Below are 18,054 nucleotides of genomic sequence, written 5' to 3' on the forward strand. Positions count from 1 at the left end.
CCCACATATGTGGGTTTCTTTTTCATTCCAGGTGAGGAGGTGTCATCATTTAGATTTCAAACTATTTTGTTATACATGACTTTAATTTTCGAAATATTTATAATAATAATACTTGGCCTCCCAACCCAGCCAAGGAATCCAGTATTCTACTGCCAAGGGCAATCTGTTGGAACTATTGCTTGTTAAGTTCAAATAGTCTCCATGAACTTGGACTATTTGGGGAAGACGAATACTAGCTGCTGCCTCCATTGCCGCCCCCAAACATAGCACTTCATGAGTACCCACTTCTCTCTAAACTATAAAAGAATTCATCACAATGAGCAATATTTCCTGCATTTTAAGAGGAGGAACCTGGAACCCCAAAAGGATAAGTGGCTTTAGCTTAAGCCTGAAGCTGGGATTCAAACTCAGGCCCCCCAGTCCTCAAAGCTCCACAGATCTCCCAGGAGGCCGGGTTGAATTCTGGGTGGGAGCATGTGTCCTTAGTGAGCGTCACTATGCCCTAGACAGGGACCAAGTACATACAATGTAGCAGTAAGACTGCTTGCTAGGGGGGTTGTGGAGGGCTGGGTCCTTTCTTAGAAGAGGGACCCTCCTCATCTTTTGATGTCTACTCAAAGGCAAATCAGGACAAGAGATGCCATTGCCTGTAGTCTGAACTCTCCGAAATGTGTTTCCTTCAGGTTGTAGACTCAAAGCTGTTTCCCGTGGGGAAGACATTGCGTGTTTTTGAGATTTGGTCTCCTCCTCACAAAATGAAACTAATAAAATTCTCTTGCTTGGGTCATAAAATGATTATACTATTTATTGAACGGTGGTGCTGGAAATAGTACATGAAACATGTGACCATGTCCTTGATAGGGTTGATGTCGATATTGAGCGACAGGATTCGGACCAAAGGCTTAGTTAATGAAAAGCCCTGGCTGCGTCTGTGGACAACAGGAACCCTGAGCCTCAGGGAAAGCATGTGATTTATCAGGGTTTTTCCATTTGCTCGTTGAGGAACTAGATCTATGTCCCTCCACTGTACTATGAAGCTCCCCCCCCCCCCACTTACTGTCCTTCATGGGGCAGGGTTGGACAGAAGGAAGGTGGTCTGAGCACAGCATCTGCAGCAGAAGAGAGAAGAGAAAATGAAGACACTCCTCAGAAGCGCGGGTCTCTTCCAGGTGGCTTTCGTGAGATACTCCAAGCAGCCACCTCCGTCAGAAGGGCCGAAGAGGCAAGAGACTCCTAGCCTGTTCTCGTGGCACACACAGGGTGTCGAAGGAGACATAAGAGTAGTTAAAACTCAGCTGACATTTGTCACTCCTGGAAGCACCTCTAGAGCTCATCCCAGCAAGCTGCAGGCAGGCAGGCTGCACAGTGGGTGGAGGTGATGGATGGACGTAATATACCACAGTGGCTCCGGGCTGGGCCTTGACCGCGTTAGCTCCCACATCCTGGAGTGTGATACATAGATTCAATTTGCTTCTCTGGGGGATGGGCCTTACACTGGGGGCCTGCCCAGTCACATGAGAGAGCCAGGGAGGGGGATCATGACCAAAGATCACACGGTAGTGGGGAAGGTAGGGGACACAGGCTACATTGCTGCCACTGGTGATGGCACAGTTCACCTTGGACTGGAGGACCATGGGAACAGTGGACCTTCCTGTGAAAATGGACCATTCCTTCCTGTGGTTGACTCATCCCAGACCATTAACTCCATTTCAGACATAGTGGGTGAGGCGGTCGGAGAAGAGTTAGCAATGTACATTTCTGGAACCTTCCCAGTTTGTTTAGAAATTGTTTTCTTTTGTGCTTCTGGCTCATTCTGCTTAGCAGTAATGCAGTTTTGCAATATTTTGCAATGTTGCAAAATCCGTTGATTGTTTTCCAGAGGCTTTGGCTCAGTCGGACAAAAGGGAGCTTGGATTAGTGAGGAGAACATTTGATTAGCAACTCATAAATCTAAGTGGCTCTGTGATCTTGGCAAGTCCACTCTTTCAACAAACATTAGAGCCCTGGTTATGTGCAGGGGTGTTCTACTCAATGACTTGGAAGATGTCAAGATTTACAAAACACCTCCTGCCCTCAGGGCAGCGCCTCTCACTTTCCCTGAAAGATAAGTATCATGGGATATTCACAAGCTTCCCATCAAATTGTAGTGAGGACCAAGCATGGCAGTGCTCAGCACCTAGGGGACTCAGCATAATGGGTGCTCAGCACATCTGGCAATGCCATGGGAAAGATTTGCCTTTTTTTTCATTTTTATTCACCAATTGTCTTAGTAGCAGAAGCGTTATAAAGGAAACTCTTCTACTTTAATTTGATGGTGACTTTTATTTTAATAAAAGATACTTGGGCAAGGGAGACGCTTGGTCAGCAAGGGAAGTCATGGCATCAGAACCTCAGCATCCTCATAAGAGGTAAGGTACCACTGAGTGTTAGAGTACACATCTGTGACCCCAGCACTCGGGGTGTGGGGCAGGCATATTCTTGGAGCTGTTTGGCTTGTCAGCCTAGCTGAGCTTCAGGCTTAATCTCAAGGAAGAACATGAAAGAACAGTGTGGTGGTATTGTGTTCCCCAAAATATTGTGCACCCTAATAAACTTATCTGGGGTCAGAGACAGAACAGCCACTAGATACAAAGGCTAGAAAATGGTGGCACTCACACCTTTAATCCTAGCACTCCAGAGGTAGAAATCCCTCTGGATCTCTGTGAGTTCAAGGCCACATTGGAAATGGTCAGGCATGGTGACACACGCCTTTAATCCCAGAAAGCAAGCCTTTAATCCCAGGGAGTGGTGGTAGAAAGCAGAAAGGTATATAAGGCGTGAGGACCAGAAACTAGAAGCATTTGGCTGGTTAAGCTTTTAGGTTTTGAGCAGCACAGTTCAGCTGAGAGCCATTCGGGTATGAGGACACAGAGGCTTCCAGTCTGAGGAAACAAGACCAGCTGAGAAGTTGGCCAGGTGAGGTTAGCTGTGGCCTGTTCTGTCTCTCTGACCATCCAGCATTTCACCCCAATAACTGGCCCCGGGTTTGATTTTATTAATAAGACTAAGATTCCTGCTACAGAACAGGGTACCTGACAACCTCCTCTGGCCTCCATGCTCACACATGGTACATGCACTCACACACATGTGCATTCCTCCCTCCAATGAAATACATTGTTTGTAATCTTTTTTGTTGATCTAAGGAAATAGACTTCAAGAACTAAATTGATAAACTCAGCCTTTAAATAAGTCTGAGGAAACCGGCTGTTAGGACAGAAATTGGCCGCAGGTGCAGGGGACTGCCTTCCAGGGTCATTGTTTCCATGAGGGGCCATGGAAAGATATACAGTTTGCTAAAAGAGAAGAAGAAATGGAGTCCCAGCCTATCCTGTCAGCAGGCAACTGGACAGCTGGGCCATAGAATGGGTGTGAGAACACCTTGAGTCTGCCAGGCTCCTCATCACAGGAAGGGAAGGGAGAGGTCCATAGAGACAGCTTGATGAGCACAGGAGATGGATAGATGAGGTGCTTAAATTCCCCTGTGATCCATCAACACGAGAAAGCACATGTTGAGTCTAAAAAGCCCAGGCAGGCAGAAGGCTGAGTGCTCTTTGGGGGGATGAGGGTGAATGTGGCTTATAGAAGTGTTTTCTCTATCAGTTATATTGCCTGTGGGTTCATGAGTGAAGCAGGGTACACTCCCTGGATTCAGAGCTCTAGCTCTGTCGGCGTAGCGGAAAGGGCAAAGCTCAGGGAATGGCCATCTCCATGTAAACTTCTGCTACTCCCTAGATCAGTCAGATTTCTGTCTCTATAAAAAAATTACCCAACTGCATTTTTTTAAAGAGGTTTGTTTGGGCTCATGGTTTTCTTTGAGTCTCCAGTAGGGCTGTTAGGGGCAACAATGAAGAGTATGTAGAAGAGATAAACTACCCATTCCATGGCCAGGAAGCAAGAAGAAGAGAAGAGACCACAACCCCGCAGTATCTTTTGAGAGCATACCCTTAATGACGGAAGGATTCCCCGTTAACCTCACTACAAATGTTTCACCACCTCTCAGTGGGACTAACCTGGTGACCGAGCTCTAACTATATGGACCTTTGGGAGACATTCAATACTCACACCATCATACTCTCCCCATGTCCTGAATCTCTCAAGATTGCCCTGGTAAATTTCCCTCGCCAACCACAAGTCAGTTTAGGAGGAGGCTGAGGGCTACCAAACCACAGCCAACAAAATGAAGGATGGAAAGAGAAGTCCCAATATCATTGTGGGCCACAGCGAAAGAGCCCATAGTTGGCTGAACAAGAAATGGAGGTCCAAATACAGCCATGTGGTCGGTTTTAAATGCAGCGCTTGTTACCATGCGAGAAAGGTCATGAGGCACGATAAAATGGGGAGGGGGACAGAGGAGAATGACCAGGCCTGTGGAAGACACGTGCGGTGGGGGAGTGGGGGGGGCGGGGGGGCCGGGAGAGCAGAAGAGAAGGGAGGCGTCTGTGACCGGCTTTTAAGGATTCTCCTGCACATGCACATGTGGGCTTGCAGAGCTACACCATGCATGCACAGATTGCATAATCACACAACGCGCTGATGTCATAAGACCCCTTGCTTAGCTACTGAACTGAGCATGTGTGGTCATATAGCCGGAGGAGTGGCAGAATCCTAACATTCCAGACTTTTTGCTTATTATAAAAAAGGCAGGTGAACAGGAATAGGGGCGTTGTTCCCCCCAAAAACCTGCTTCAAACTGACTTGTTGGGTGTCTGTTGACTCTTGGGGCGGGGGAGGTAGGGAAAGGGGCTTCTGAGGTAGACAGGCGTCCTGGGATGGCGGGCTGTCGTCTGCTGCTTTGGACCTGTCCATCATTCCTCTCAGCCTGAGACTTTGGCTGCTTGTGTCTGAGAGGGTGCTGGTGAGACAGAGAAAAGCTTAGAAAAAAATTATTATTTTTTTATATTTTTCCCTTTGGAGGGTCCCCAGGGTGAAAGAGGGGGTCCCGAGACCGAAAATTTGGGTTGCACCTATCTGAAGCAGATCTGACCTGTCCAGATGGATTCAAGCTGATTCTGGAGCTCACTGACCTGTCCAGGTGAATTCAAGCTGGTTTCTGGAGCTTAGAAACATTTTTAAACGTATTAAGAGGCAGCCATGAGAAAATTAAAGTCTTGGGCTGGTTACCATAACATTGTAGTGTTTAGTACTCTGCTTATATTGGTTAATGTTAGAGAGAGAGATAGAGAGATATTTGGAACGTGGTTTTAATTTTTACCTGAGATAAGCCTTATCAGAGACAGATTATTTTAAGGCACCTGCTTCCTTTATTAGTTTAGCATCCAGGAGACACAGGTGATCAATTGCTGAGAGCATTTAACAGTAATAGATTGTTATATTAAAGTCTGTTTTTACAGAGCTCAGACACTTAAGGGTCTGGGGATCTAAATACCTTTGGACTGTTACTGTTCCTTACTTGATGGTCTTTGGACTCCAGCTCTATGGTGATCCTGTAACAATTAGCTGAGTAGTTAATTAGAAGAGGGAACCAGGAAGAGAAAGCTTGTGGGGTGAGACCTTATTCTTCTGGAATTGGTGACAAGGTAGTGGATCCTGGTGTTCTCTGGAACTTGAGAGAGAGCAGGGCCCTGTCTGTGTCACTGTGCATGAGAAGCATTGCTGACAGGTCTGGAGTGAGGCACATGGAGGGAGCAAATGAAATGAAAGCTCCTACCTTAGCTGGAAAATCTCTTCCCATTAGGTACCCCTGAAAGTACAATTAAATGGTGTGGTCTGGTGAGGTGGTAAGGCTGTCCCCCTACCCCGACAATAGGGAAACGAGGAGAGGTAGGACCCCAAAACTCCCTTAGGACTGAGTAAGTGGCTTGGTGTCCAACAGGAAGGAAACAGATCGCCTCCATGCTGCATTCTGGGTTCCCTGCAAGCCTGTGGTCAAGCCTAGCAGGTCTGCTGGAGGTCTTTGCCTGATGTCTCCATGCCACGAGGTGCAGTCAGCTGATCAGTTATCTCTCCAGGTGCCTTTTTGAATAAGGCTCAATTGATGCTCTGAGGGGCAGGGCACACACTAGCCCTCACGGTCTTTTTTAGCACACATTTAAAACAGGGACCTGGAAGCCCTTATGCAGCTGCTCAGATAGCATGTGCCAGCATTTGGCAATTCTGTTCATGGGCTTTCTCATCTCTCCCACAGTACCTTAAATGCTACAGCTGAAACTTCCGCCTGTGGGGTCAGGAGGCCTCTCTCCAGATGCTTAAGCTTAGCCCTGATGTTGGGAAGCTCTGGGAGACATGAGATGGATTTTATTCCATGTCTTGAATTATGTTTTGGGTTTTTTTTTTTTTTTTTTTTTTTTTTTTTGATAGTTTGCTGGTGTGAGGACAGCTTTAGAAAGACCTGCCAGGAGGCAGGTTGTAAACTGATCTCTGGCTAAAAAGCCATCCGGATTATTATACTCCCAATGTGGGTCCTGATGGTAAACTTATTCGCATGCGTCCTAGCCTGCTTCCAGACCTGTCCATGCTACTCAAGGCAGCTGGGAAAGGGTGACAGTCAGAGTGAAAGTGGGAACCAGAGTCGGGCAGGAGCAGCCCGCCCAATACTGAAGAAACAGAGCGGAGGTCAGATAAGCCGAGGTTCTTTGAAGTCAGAGATTCCTCAGGTTCAGGAATGCACGTGAACAGGAGAGAAAGAATCAGAAAGGGAGGGTTCAGAGCTCAGGTAAAAGTGTGGGGATAAGGTAACTCTTTTCATTTGCCCGTTCACTGGCAGGAGTTACATAATTCCCATGAAATATTGGGGTTCAAGCAGCTGTTATGTGGCCATATTTATGTAAAATAGGGATACTTAAGACATTTCTCAGAGGAGGAGTAGGCCTTTATGTCCCATGACTGCAGCCAAGAGAAAAATAAAAATAAAAAAACTAAAATAACAAACAGGATCCAAGACTCCCATCTCAGGAATCCCCGAGAGTAGGTAATCTGTGGACCGGCATAAATTATCAGCACAAATTACCCCACCCTTCAAGGGAGGGGCAAGGTCTGGGAGTGTACTTACCAGAGGACCCCCCCCCCCAGTCCAGACAGCATTCAATGCTTCCTCAAGAGAGAACAAGTCATGGTACAGAGCCTGAGGACCCCCTGGGGGTCCGACGTGAGAAATATATCTCAGGCTACAGTCGTGGGTAGTGGTGAGGGATCGGAAAGGGAAAACTCACCAATTTGGGCAGCTGGTATGTTGAGCATAGCAGTCCCGGTGGCTGGGCAAATGAAAAAAGCGGGCAGTCATAGATCCAAGAAACCTCGGTACAGGGTCCCGGACACAGAACGCTAGGAGAGCCTGCTTCTTCATGGCACCAGTGTGGTTTTAAATGTGGTGCTTGTTACTGTGCAAGAAAGGTCATGAGGCACAAAACCCAGTATCAGAGCTTTATTAGGAGTGGGGGACAGAAGAGAGTGACCAGGCTTGTAGAAGACACATGCAGAGAGAGAGGGTGGTGGGGGGAGGAGAGAGCAGAAGAGAAGGGAGGAGTCTGTGATGGCTTTTTAAGGATTTCCCTGCACATGCGCATGTGGGCTTATGGAGCTACACCATGCATGCATGCACTGATTGTATAATCACACAGTGCACTGATGGCATAAGACATAAGACAAGACCCCTTACTTAGCTACTGAGCTGCACATGTGTGGTCATATATCTGGAGGAGTGGCAGAATCCTAACACAGGTCTTGCTTAATGACTGGGATACATGCTGAGAAGCGTGTCATTAGGGGAGTTTTGTCATTATGTGAACACTAGCCTGCTCACACAAACCTATGGCATGGTATATACAGTATACACATATGCACGCACTCAGAGACAAAGAATAAGTTATTGCTTCTAGGCCCACAGTGAACAAAAAGACACAAGACTAAATCAAGTGTAAGAGAATAAGTAGGGGCTCACTGTAAAAAATAAAAAATAAAAATACAGTGTAGTAAATACATAAACCAGGAACACAGTCATTCATCCAAAAGGATCATGGGTACTTTGTTAACTATCCACTTATGACTGGCAATGTGCTGTGAGAGGACTCTCCTGTAAGCTGTGAATGTGTGTTGCTCTCATTGGTTGGTAATAAAGCTGTTTGGCCAATGGCAAGGCAGGATAAGTTGAGGCAGAAAAACTAAACTAAGGAAGGGAAAAAGAAGGGTGGAGTTGGGGCAGACGCAAGCCAGTCGCCCAAGGAGCAAGACGCCAAATGACTGATAAGCCACAGGTCATGTGGTGATGCAAAGATGAATAGAAATGGGTTGATTTTAAGTATAAGAGCTAGTTAGTAATAAGCCCGAGCTACTGGCCAAGCATTTATAATTAATAGAAGCCTTTGAATGATTATTTGGAAGAAGCTGCAGGATGGGGTGTGACAGAGAAAAGCCTCTGTTCACAGCAATGCAGTGATGTACTTACACCAGCATCACCACAAACACATAAGCCATGTGTTGCACTGCAAAATTTTGACACCTAAGGGCATCACTAGGTAATAGGGATCTTTCAGCTTCAGTAGACTCTTACAGGACTCATCACTGTGTATGTGGTCCATGGTGCGACACATAGATTATATTAGTTAAGCTCACCCTTAGAGGACTAAGCTGAATGCTACAGATCTGTTGGGAGAGAGGATGGGAGGAGTGGAAGCTAATCTCTCTCTATCAAGGCAACGAACAATGTCTAAAGTTAATGATTCAAGAACTAATAATGCAAGCTATATTTAGTTAGAGGTATAGAAGAGGCTTCTGGGGAGGTACCCTCCCTTCATGACCACTAAGGGAGTGTAAATAGTTGCTTTTGGGGAGTGGAGCTAGGCTGGGGAGGGAGGGCGCTTTGTCTCATAAGCTCTTAATAAGTACTCTCATTTTTAATCATACACGCATCGTTTTGAGGCCTTTAAAGACAATTTATTAAGTACCAGATGTGGCAGCACACGCCCATCTGTTTTATAATTGGGAGCAATGGGCAGGGCTGTATACTCGTTCTCTGTCTACACGGGCATGCCCCATTTTGTGAGCAGAGAAGTGAGTAGGCAGGTCATAATCTTCCAACTAACTGAACGCCAGACACGGTATCTCCCTTACAGCTGAGCAGTCCACATTGCTGACTCAGCCCAGCCTCTAGATAGCTCTATAGCTCAGGGTGAGGCGCTCATGGACTGGGGGCTGGTCTGGAAGACCATACTGCACACTCTGAACTTGCCTCTTGTCCAAGCTTCAGGGACCAATGAATGTAAAGATGTGCAGAAAGATGAGGTTGGCTGTTCCTGCTCTCTACCTTCCCTTATACTCAGGGTCATATATTCCTCTCACCTCAGCTCCTCTCCACCTTCCAGCACCTGCGGGAGAGTGGCATTTTATTCTTCAAGTAATTTAACTGAAGGAACTTTAACCATAGGGTCACTAGGCCTAGTGGGAGGCAGTGGGGTACCGCCTTGGTGTACAAAGAGAAAATTCTATGAGGTATACATAGCACACACTGAGGACACAGGTCCTCTCTCACTCTGCTGTTGATACTTGCAACCAGGTGTGCCCTCTCTAGCCAGAAGACTGGAGAAACTGGACAGATGATGGGAACAGACCTTGGGAGGCTTCAACAATAAGGCTGGCTCGGTCTTTTATCCCCCATGCAACAACATTCATCAGGCAACGAGCTGGTACATCCATCCTTCATTGGTAAATGTTCTGGATACTTTGGCTCTGCTTCCTCTGCTCCCAGCTGCACACCGCCACCTCTTCTGGTGGTCCTCTGAAGTTCTGGGAATCTGGCTGTCCTCCTCTGTGAAGGGACAGAGTGATGCACTTTGTCCTTTCTCCTCAAATGTTATCACTGTGGCTAATGTTCTTGTCCCATATGACATCACAGAGTCATCAGAGAAACCCTCTCATCATCCCAGAGCTGGAACCACATCTCCTGCCCTAGCTCCTTCCTTCCCTTGGGCTGTGTGGCACCAGGCAGCCTTCCTCTTGCTTCTTTCCATGACACCAGACTCCCGGCCACCTGCTCAAGGCCTGGGAACTTGGCTCTTAGGATACGGCTCTGGCCTCGTTCCCAGCACTGTGAAGTCCTCACAAAATCTTTTCCTCTTGAACCCTTACCAACCTTACCAACTCCTGCCCACAATCCTGTTCTTCACAGCAAATTCCCTGAGACCACTGGCTGCAAGCATTGACTCTTCTCGTTGCTCACTCACTCTTCTAACTTGTTACAGGCTCCTGCAGGTTATTCTCCCATTTGCTGAGGCTCCTTTCACACCAGCTGTTAGGATTCTGCTACCACTCCAGCTGCATGACTGCACATGCGCAGTTCAGGAGCTAAGTAAGGGATCTTGCATCTTACATCATCAGTGTGCACAGCATGGTCATGCAATCAATCAGTGCATGCATGGCGTAGCTCCATAAGCCCACCTGCAAATGTTCACGGGAATCCTTTAAAAATCCGGACACAGATTCCTCCTCCCTCTCTGCCCCCCCTCCCTGCACATGTTTCTTCCCCAGGCCTAGTTCTTCTATCCCCCTCCACCTCCTAATAAAGCTCTGATACTGGGTTTTGTCATGGCTCATGACCTTTCTGCATAGTAACCAGCACCACTTATCATTTTTAAAACAACACCAGCACCTTGAGACTGAGGCTAGTTTCTAATCTAGTGTTCCATGACTGGTCCACTCTAGCTCAGCGTGGGGTGTTGCTGGGCTCTGTGTGTCTAGGGTCGTGGGGAATCTTACTGCCTGACACTTCGGCATCACCCTGTCTGAGCTGGACTCCATGTTGTCCTCTCAGGCTCAGGCTTCTGCAGGGAATGGACATGCATGTGATGTATAGTTCGATCCTGGTTTTCTGTTTTCTTACCCCATCATGTCCCCAGGGCAGAGAGTCAGTGTCCACACTCTACTGTGAGGCAGACTGCAAGTACACTTTCTCTCATTCCTTTCCTGGATGAAGAACTCCTTCATCACCTTGTTCTTCGTTCACAGGCCAGGAAAGTGTCACAAAACGGATAGTTTCTTAAGGATTAGCTGGAAGAGGCATGGTGCTCACAGTACAGGCCTGGGAGGCAATTTACAGAGAACATCCAGGGTCAGCTCTGATGAACTGTGCAAGGAAAGTGCCAGAGCTGTGGAAAAAGAATGAAATTACTGTCTCAAAATATGTTTCCGTAAAATGCTTTCAGATGCAATTTATGATTAAAAATGACATAATTTAATTCTGATTACCCTCTCTTCTCACCTCCCACTCTCTACTCCCAAGTCTTACGTGTCTTCTATTTGACGAGCCTAGCCGTAGGACCATGAGAACTGTTTGGATTGAACTGCTTTTTCGCTGACAAACCCTCCTCTGCCTCCCTGAGAGTCTGATGATAGATTCAGAATCCGCAGAGGTCAATGTCTTCAGGCGGGTGCCATTTCTCCTTGTTTTGAAAACTCAGAATAACCCCGAAGCAAACAAAGCGTTCATTTATCTGCGACGGGAAAGAGGTGTGAGCTGAGGTGTGCTGTCTCCTTCTCCTCTTTCCTGCCACCCCCACCCTGTGAACCAGGGGCCACTTTCTCCTCCGGCGTCTCCCAGTGTGTGTGGTGACTGCAGTTCTAAGGAAATGGACACGCCCTTGGCTTTCAAAGGCTAAGCTGCCCCCATGAATAAATAGTCTATTGGGGGTAAGATATTCATTCTTCCTTCCCACTTGTCCGTCCTGTGAACTACGCTAAATTGTGCTCTCTACTTGGGGATCAACCTACTGTGGTGGAGTTCCTGCTACCGCCCCTACTCAGGGGTTATTCAGAAATGTTTCTAGTCCCCCCTTGGCCTCCCATTTAATTTTTTTCTTTTTCCTTTTGTTGAAGACAGGTTCTTATCTCATACAACATATCCTAATTAGGTTTTCCCCTCCCTCTACTCCTCCCAGTTCCTCCCCATCTTCCCTCCCATCCAGACCCACTCCCTTTCTGTCTCTCATTAGAAAAGATCAGGCTTCTAAGAGATAGTAATAAAATATAACAAAACAATAAGATAAACCAAACAAAAAAAAGATCATACCAAAGTTGGACAAGACAAACCAAAGGGAGGAAAAGAGCCCAAGAGAAGGCACAAGAATCAGAGACCCACTCGTTTGCACACTCAGGAATCCCATAAAAACACTGCACTGGAAGCCGTAATATATACCCAGAGGACCTGGTGCAGACCTGCGCAGGCCCTGTGCATGCTGCCTCAGTCTCTGTGAGTTCATATGAGCTTTGCTCATGTTGATTCAGAGGTTCTTATTTCCTTGGTGTCCTCCATCCCCTCTGGCTCTTACACTCTTTCGGCCTCCTCTTCCGCAGCATTCCCTGAACTCTGAGGGGAGTTTGATGAAGACATCCCATTTAGGGCTGAGTGTTCCAAGGTCTCTCACTCTCTGAATGATGTCTGTCTGTGGGTCTCTGCACTTGTTCCCATCTGCTGCAGGAGGAAGCTCCTCGGATGATGGCTGGACAAGGCACTGATCTACGAGTGTAGCGGCACTGATCTACGAGTGTAGCAGAATGTCACTAGGAGCCATTTTATCACTACGTTTTTTGTTTTGCCAGTAGTATTTGGTTTCATCCTAGGTCCCTGGGCTATCTAGTTTCTAGTTCTTGGACAATCAACAGGGTTAGGTATGGGTTCCATCTCATGGAGTGGGCCTTAAGTCGAATCAGATCTTGGTTGGTTACACCCACAAGTTTTGTGCCACCATTGCCCTAGCTTATCTTGCAGGCAAGACACGATCACAGATTAAAGGGTTTGTGACTTGCTTGGTTGCTTGAAGAAATTCACTGGTAGCATGCAGAGTACCTTCCTGTACCAAATACGCTAGGATGTAGGGGTGAAGCCTCCATGTAGGCACCAACTCAACTTCCCTATGTTCAATGAATTGTGTGGGTGTTATCTTCAGCAATGGGGCCTTGCTGTCAGTTTGTGGAGAGCAATCTGTTGTCTTGGCAATAGCCTGGGTTATTTGGGAATTCCTATGGGATGCCTTTAACCAACAACTCACTTAAATGTAACCCAATCCCAGGACTGGAAGCTTCATTTGGTAACAAGTAACGCCCAGTTGGAACTCCATCTCCCTCATTCTTTGGCAATTTCATTTGGATTGACTTTGTATATGCACATATTTTAGGAAGTTCCTACTGTATTAGGTTTCCATACTACCCCTCAAATGGCCTTTAATTTTAGCTGTCTCACTGTATTCTCTCCCTCTACCTTCTCCCCTCCCCCTTCCCCTTGGTCCTCCTGTTCCATCCCCCATCCATCCATAATTGTCCATTCTATTTCCCTTTCCTAACAAGATTGCTCTGTACCCTCTAGTTCCTTACTCTACACTACCCTCTGTGGTTCTACACCTCACTCAGTAGGATTTTTTCTAGTTCCACCCATTTGCCTACAATTTAATGTTTTTTTTTTTGATGGCTGAATAATGCTCTATTATGTATTACTCCAAATGTAATACAAATTTTCATTATCCATTCTGCTGTTGGATGTCTAGTCATCCTTTGGGTATGTGCCCAACAGTAGTATAGCTGGATCTTGAGATAGATTGATTCCGATCTTCCTGAGGAACTACCACACTGGTTTCTGTAGCATGAATCTTAACAGTTCTTATTAATAAGATCAAACCTGAGGCCAGTTATTGGGGTCAATGCTGGTAGATCAGAGACAGAACAAGCCACACCTGTCTCACCTTGCCAATTCCTCAGTTGGTCCTGTTTCCTCAGACTGGAAGCTTCTGTGTCCTATTCCAATGGCTCTCAGCTGAACTGCTGCTAGAAGCCTGAAAGCTTAACCAGCCAAATGCTTAACCAGCCAAATCTCTTAGTTTCTGGTCCTCACGCCTTATAAACCTTTCTGCTTTCTACCACCACTCCCTGGGATTAAAGCCTGCTTTCTGGGATTAAAGGCATGAGTCACCATGCCTGGCTGTTTCCAATGCGGCCTTGAACTCACAGAGATCCAGAGGGATTTCTGTCTCTGGAATGCTAGGATTAAAGGCATGTGCTAACATTTTCTAGCCTAAGTATCTTGTGGCTTTTCTGTTCTCTGATCCCAGATAAGTTTATTAAGGTACACAATATTTTGGGGAACACAATACCACCACAGGTTCCCATAGCAGTTATACAAGTTTGCAGTCCCACCAGCCATGGAGGAGTGTTCCCCTTGCTCCACATCCATGTCAGCATGAGCTGCCACTTGTGTTATTGATCTTAATCATTCTGACAGGTATAAGATGGAATCTCAAAGTAGTTTTGATTTGCATTTCCTTGATGGCTAAGGATGTTGAACATTTCTTTAAGTGTTTCTCAGGCATTTGCATTTCCTCTATTCAGAATTCTGTTTAGATCTGTACCCCATTTTTAAATCAGATTGTTTTCTTGAGATCTAGTTTTTTAAGTTCTTTATATATCTTGGATATTATCCCTCTACAGGATGTGTAGTTGGTAAAAATCTTTTCCCATTCTGTAGGCTGCTGCTTTGTCCAAATGGCAATGTCCTTTGCCTTATAGAAGTTTTTCAGTTTCATGAGGTCCCATTTATTAATGATTATTGATCTTAGTGCCTGTGCTATCAGTGTTTTGTTCAGAAAGTCATCTCCTGTGCCAATATGTTCAAGGCTATTCTCCACTTTCTCTTCTACCAGGTTCAGTGTATCTGGTTTTATATTGAGGTCTTTGATCTTCCTGGACTTGAATTCTTTACAAGGTGATAAATATGGATATATTTGTGTTCTTCTACATGCAGCCATCCAGTATTACCAGCACCATTTGCTAAAGATGTTTTCTTTTTTCTGTTGTGTATTTCTGGCTTCTTTATCAAAACTCAGGCATTTGTATGTGTGTGGATTTATGTTAGGGTCTTCAGTTCGATTCCATTGATCAATGTGTCTGTTTTTATGCCAATACCATGCTATTTTTATTACTATATCTCTGTAGTAAAACTTGAAATCAAGGATGGTGGTACCTCCAGAAGTTCCTTTATTATTCAAGGGCTGTTTTAGCTATCCTGGATTTTTTTGTGTTTCCACATGAAGCTGAAAATCGTTCCTTCAAGATTGTGTTGGCATTTTGATGGGCATTGCATTGAATCTGTAGATTGCTTTTAGTAGAATGGCCATTTTTACTAAATTAATCCTACCAATCCATGAGCGTGGGAGACCTTTCCATCTTCTTTTTTTTGTTTTTCAGTGACTTGAAGCTTTTATCATACAAGTCTTTAACTTGATTGGCTAGAGTTACCCCAAGATATTTTATATTATTTATGACTATTATAAATTGTTTTATTTTCCTGATTTCTTTCTCAATCCGTTTTTCATTTGTACATAGGAAGGTTATTGATTTCTGTGAGTTAATTTTATCCATTTAGATGTATCTAGCTACTTTGCTGAAAGTCTGTATCAGCTGAAGGAGTTTCCTGGTGGAATTTTTCAGGTCACTTGTTTATGATCATATCATCTGCAAATAAAGATACTTTGACTTCTTCCTTTCCAATTTGCATTCTCTGGATCTCCTTCAGTTGTCTTGTTTCTCTAGCTAAGACTTCAAATACTATATTGAATAGGTATATAGAGAATGGACAGCCTTGTCTTGTTCCTGATTTTAGTGGAATTGCTTTGAGTTTCTCTCCATTTGAGTTGATGATGGCTATGGGCTTGCTATAAACTACCTTTATTATGTTTAAGTATGTCTTGTGTATCCCTAATTTCTCCAGAACTTTTATCATGAAGGGGCATTGGATTTTGTCAAAGAGCTTTTCTGCATCTAATGAGATGACCATGTGGGTTTTGGTTTGTTTATATGATGGATTACATCTATTGATTTGTATATGTTGAACCATCCCTGCATCTCTGGGTTGAGACCTACTTGATCATGGTGGATGATCTTTTTGATGTGTTCTTGGATTTGGTTTGCAAGTATTTTATTGAGTATTTTTGCGTTGTTGATGAGGGAAATTGGTCTGTAATTCTCTCTCTTTTTTATTTTTTATTTTTTATTTTTAGTTGGGTCTTTATGTGGTTTGGGTATCAATGGGCAATGTACCTTCTGTTTCTGTTTTGTGGAATAACTTGAGAAGTATTGGCATTAGCTCTTCCTTGAAAGTCTGGTAGAATTCTGTGCTAAAACTATCTGGCCCTGGGCTTTGGGGGCTTTTTGTTGTTGTTGTTGCTAGGAGACTTTTAATGACTGTTTCTATTTCACTAGGAATCTCTAAATCTGCTTAAATTGCTTATCTGATTTTGATTTAACTTTGGTAAATGGTATGTATTAAGAAAATTATTCATATCTTTTAGCTTTTTTAATTTGGTGGAGTACATGTTTTTTTGTTTGTTTGTTTTTTGTTTTTCAAGACAGGGTTTCTCTGTGTAGTTTTGGTCCCTGTCTTGGAAATCACTCTGTAGACCAGGTTGGCCTTGAACTCACAGAGATCAGCCTGCCTCTGCCTCCCAAGTGCTGGGATTATGCCATCACTGCCCAGCTTGGAGGACGTGTTTTTAAAGTATATACTTATAATTCTCTGGATTTCTTTAGTTTCATTGTAGAATGTCTTATTTTCAATGGTGATTGAAAGTTTTGTTGAGTATAGCAGTCTGGGCTGGCATCTGTGATCTCTTAGAGTCTGCAGTACATCTGTCCAGGTCCTTCTGGCTTGTCGAGTCTCCATTGAGAAGTCAGGTGTAATTCTAATAGGTCTGCCTTCATATGTTACCTGGACTTTACCCCTTGAAACCTTTAACATTATTTCTTTGTTCTGTGTTTAGTGTTTTGACTGTTGTGTGCCAAGGGGACTTTCTTTTTTGGTCCAATCTATTTGGTGTACTGTATGCTTCTTGTACCTTGACAGGCATCTCTTTCTTAAGGTTAGGGAAATTTTCTTCTCTGATTTTGTTGAAAATGTTTTCTGTGCCTTTGACCTGAGTTTCTTCTTCTTCTTCTATTCCTATTGTTCTTAGATTTGGTCTTTTCATAGTGTCCCAGATTTCCTGAATGTTTTGTGCCAGTAATGTTTTAGATTTAACATTTTCTTTAACTGGTGTATCCATTTCTTCTATTGTGTCTGTCTTCAATGTCTGACCTCTCTCCTCCATCTCTTGAACTAATTTTTTCTGTTGTGTCTGTCTTCAGTGTCTGACATTCTTTCTTCCATCTCTTGAATTCTGCTGCTGAGGCTTGCCTCTGTGGTTCTTTTTACGTTACTAAATTTCTCATTTTCAGATTGTTCAGATTTTCCTCAGTTTGGGTTTTCTTTATTGGTTCTGTTTCCACTTTCAGGTCTTGAATGGTTTTCTTCATTTTCTTTCACTGTTTGTGTTTTCAGAGATTTCTCTAAAGAACTTACTCACTTCCTCTTGACGGACCTCTATAACATTCATAAAGGCTCTTTTAAGGTCTTTTTCTTGTGCTTCAGCTACGTTGGAACATTCAGAGTCTGCTGTGGTCTGGCTGCTGGGCTCTAGTGGAGACATATTGTCCTGGCTGTTATGGATTGTGTTTTTGTGCTGGTATCTTGGCATCGGGGATTGGGATGACTGTAGTTCCAGGTGCTGCTATCTGGCCTTGTCTTTGCTGGGTGAGTTTTTTAGTCTCAATTTCTTTCCTCTCTGGTTCTTAGGAGAGTATGTGGATGCATGTTACCTGCTGAGAAGCCTGATAGGTGTGGCCACTAAGAGGCTCCAGATAAAGTGTGTGTCTGGGTATTGGGAGCTGACAACTTAGGAATGGGATGGGATGGGGCAGGGTGCAGGGTGAGGGGCTTCACAGAAGGGAGAAAAGCAGAGTGACCCACCAGGATCTGCTTAGTCCCCTGGGAATGGGAACAGAGAGTGCAGAGAGGCCACAGCAGAAGGTCTGCTGCAGAGCTGGGGATGAGACTGGGGGATTGGATTTGGAGGAGCAGAGGGAGAGGTAAAGATCTGGGCTTAGCTTACCTATTTCCCTGGTCAGAGTGTCCTGTTCTCATTCATTTTTTTTTTTTTTCAGAAAATAATCATGGCTTCCTCCTCATCAATGAGACATAGCCTTGGT

Source organism: Peromyscus californicus, unplaced genomic scaffold (genome assembly GCF_007827085.1).
Source record: "Peromyscus californicus insignis strain IS unplaced genomic scaffold, ASM782708v3 Scaffold_16__1_contigs__length_79575227, whole genome shotgun sequence".
In the NCBI taxonomy this organism is placed as follows: Eukaryota; Metazoa; Chordata; class Mammalia; order Rodentia; family Cricetidae; genus Peromyscus; species Peromyscus californicus.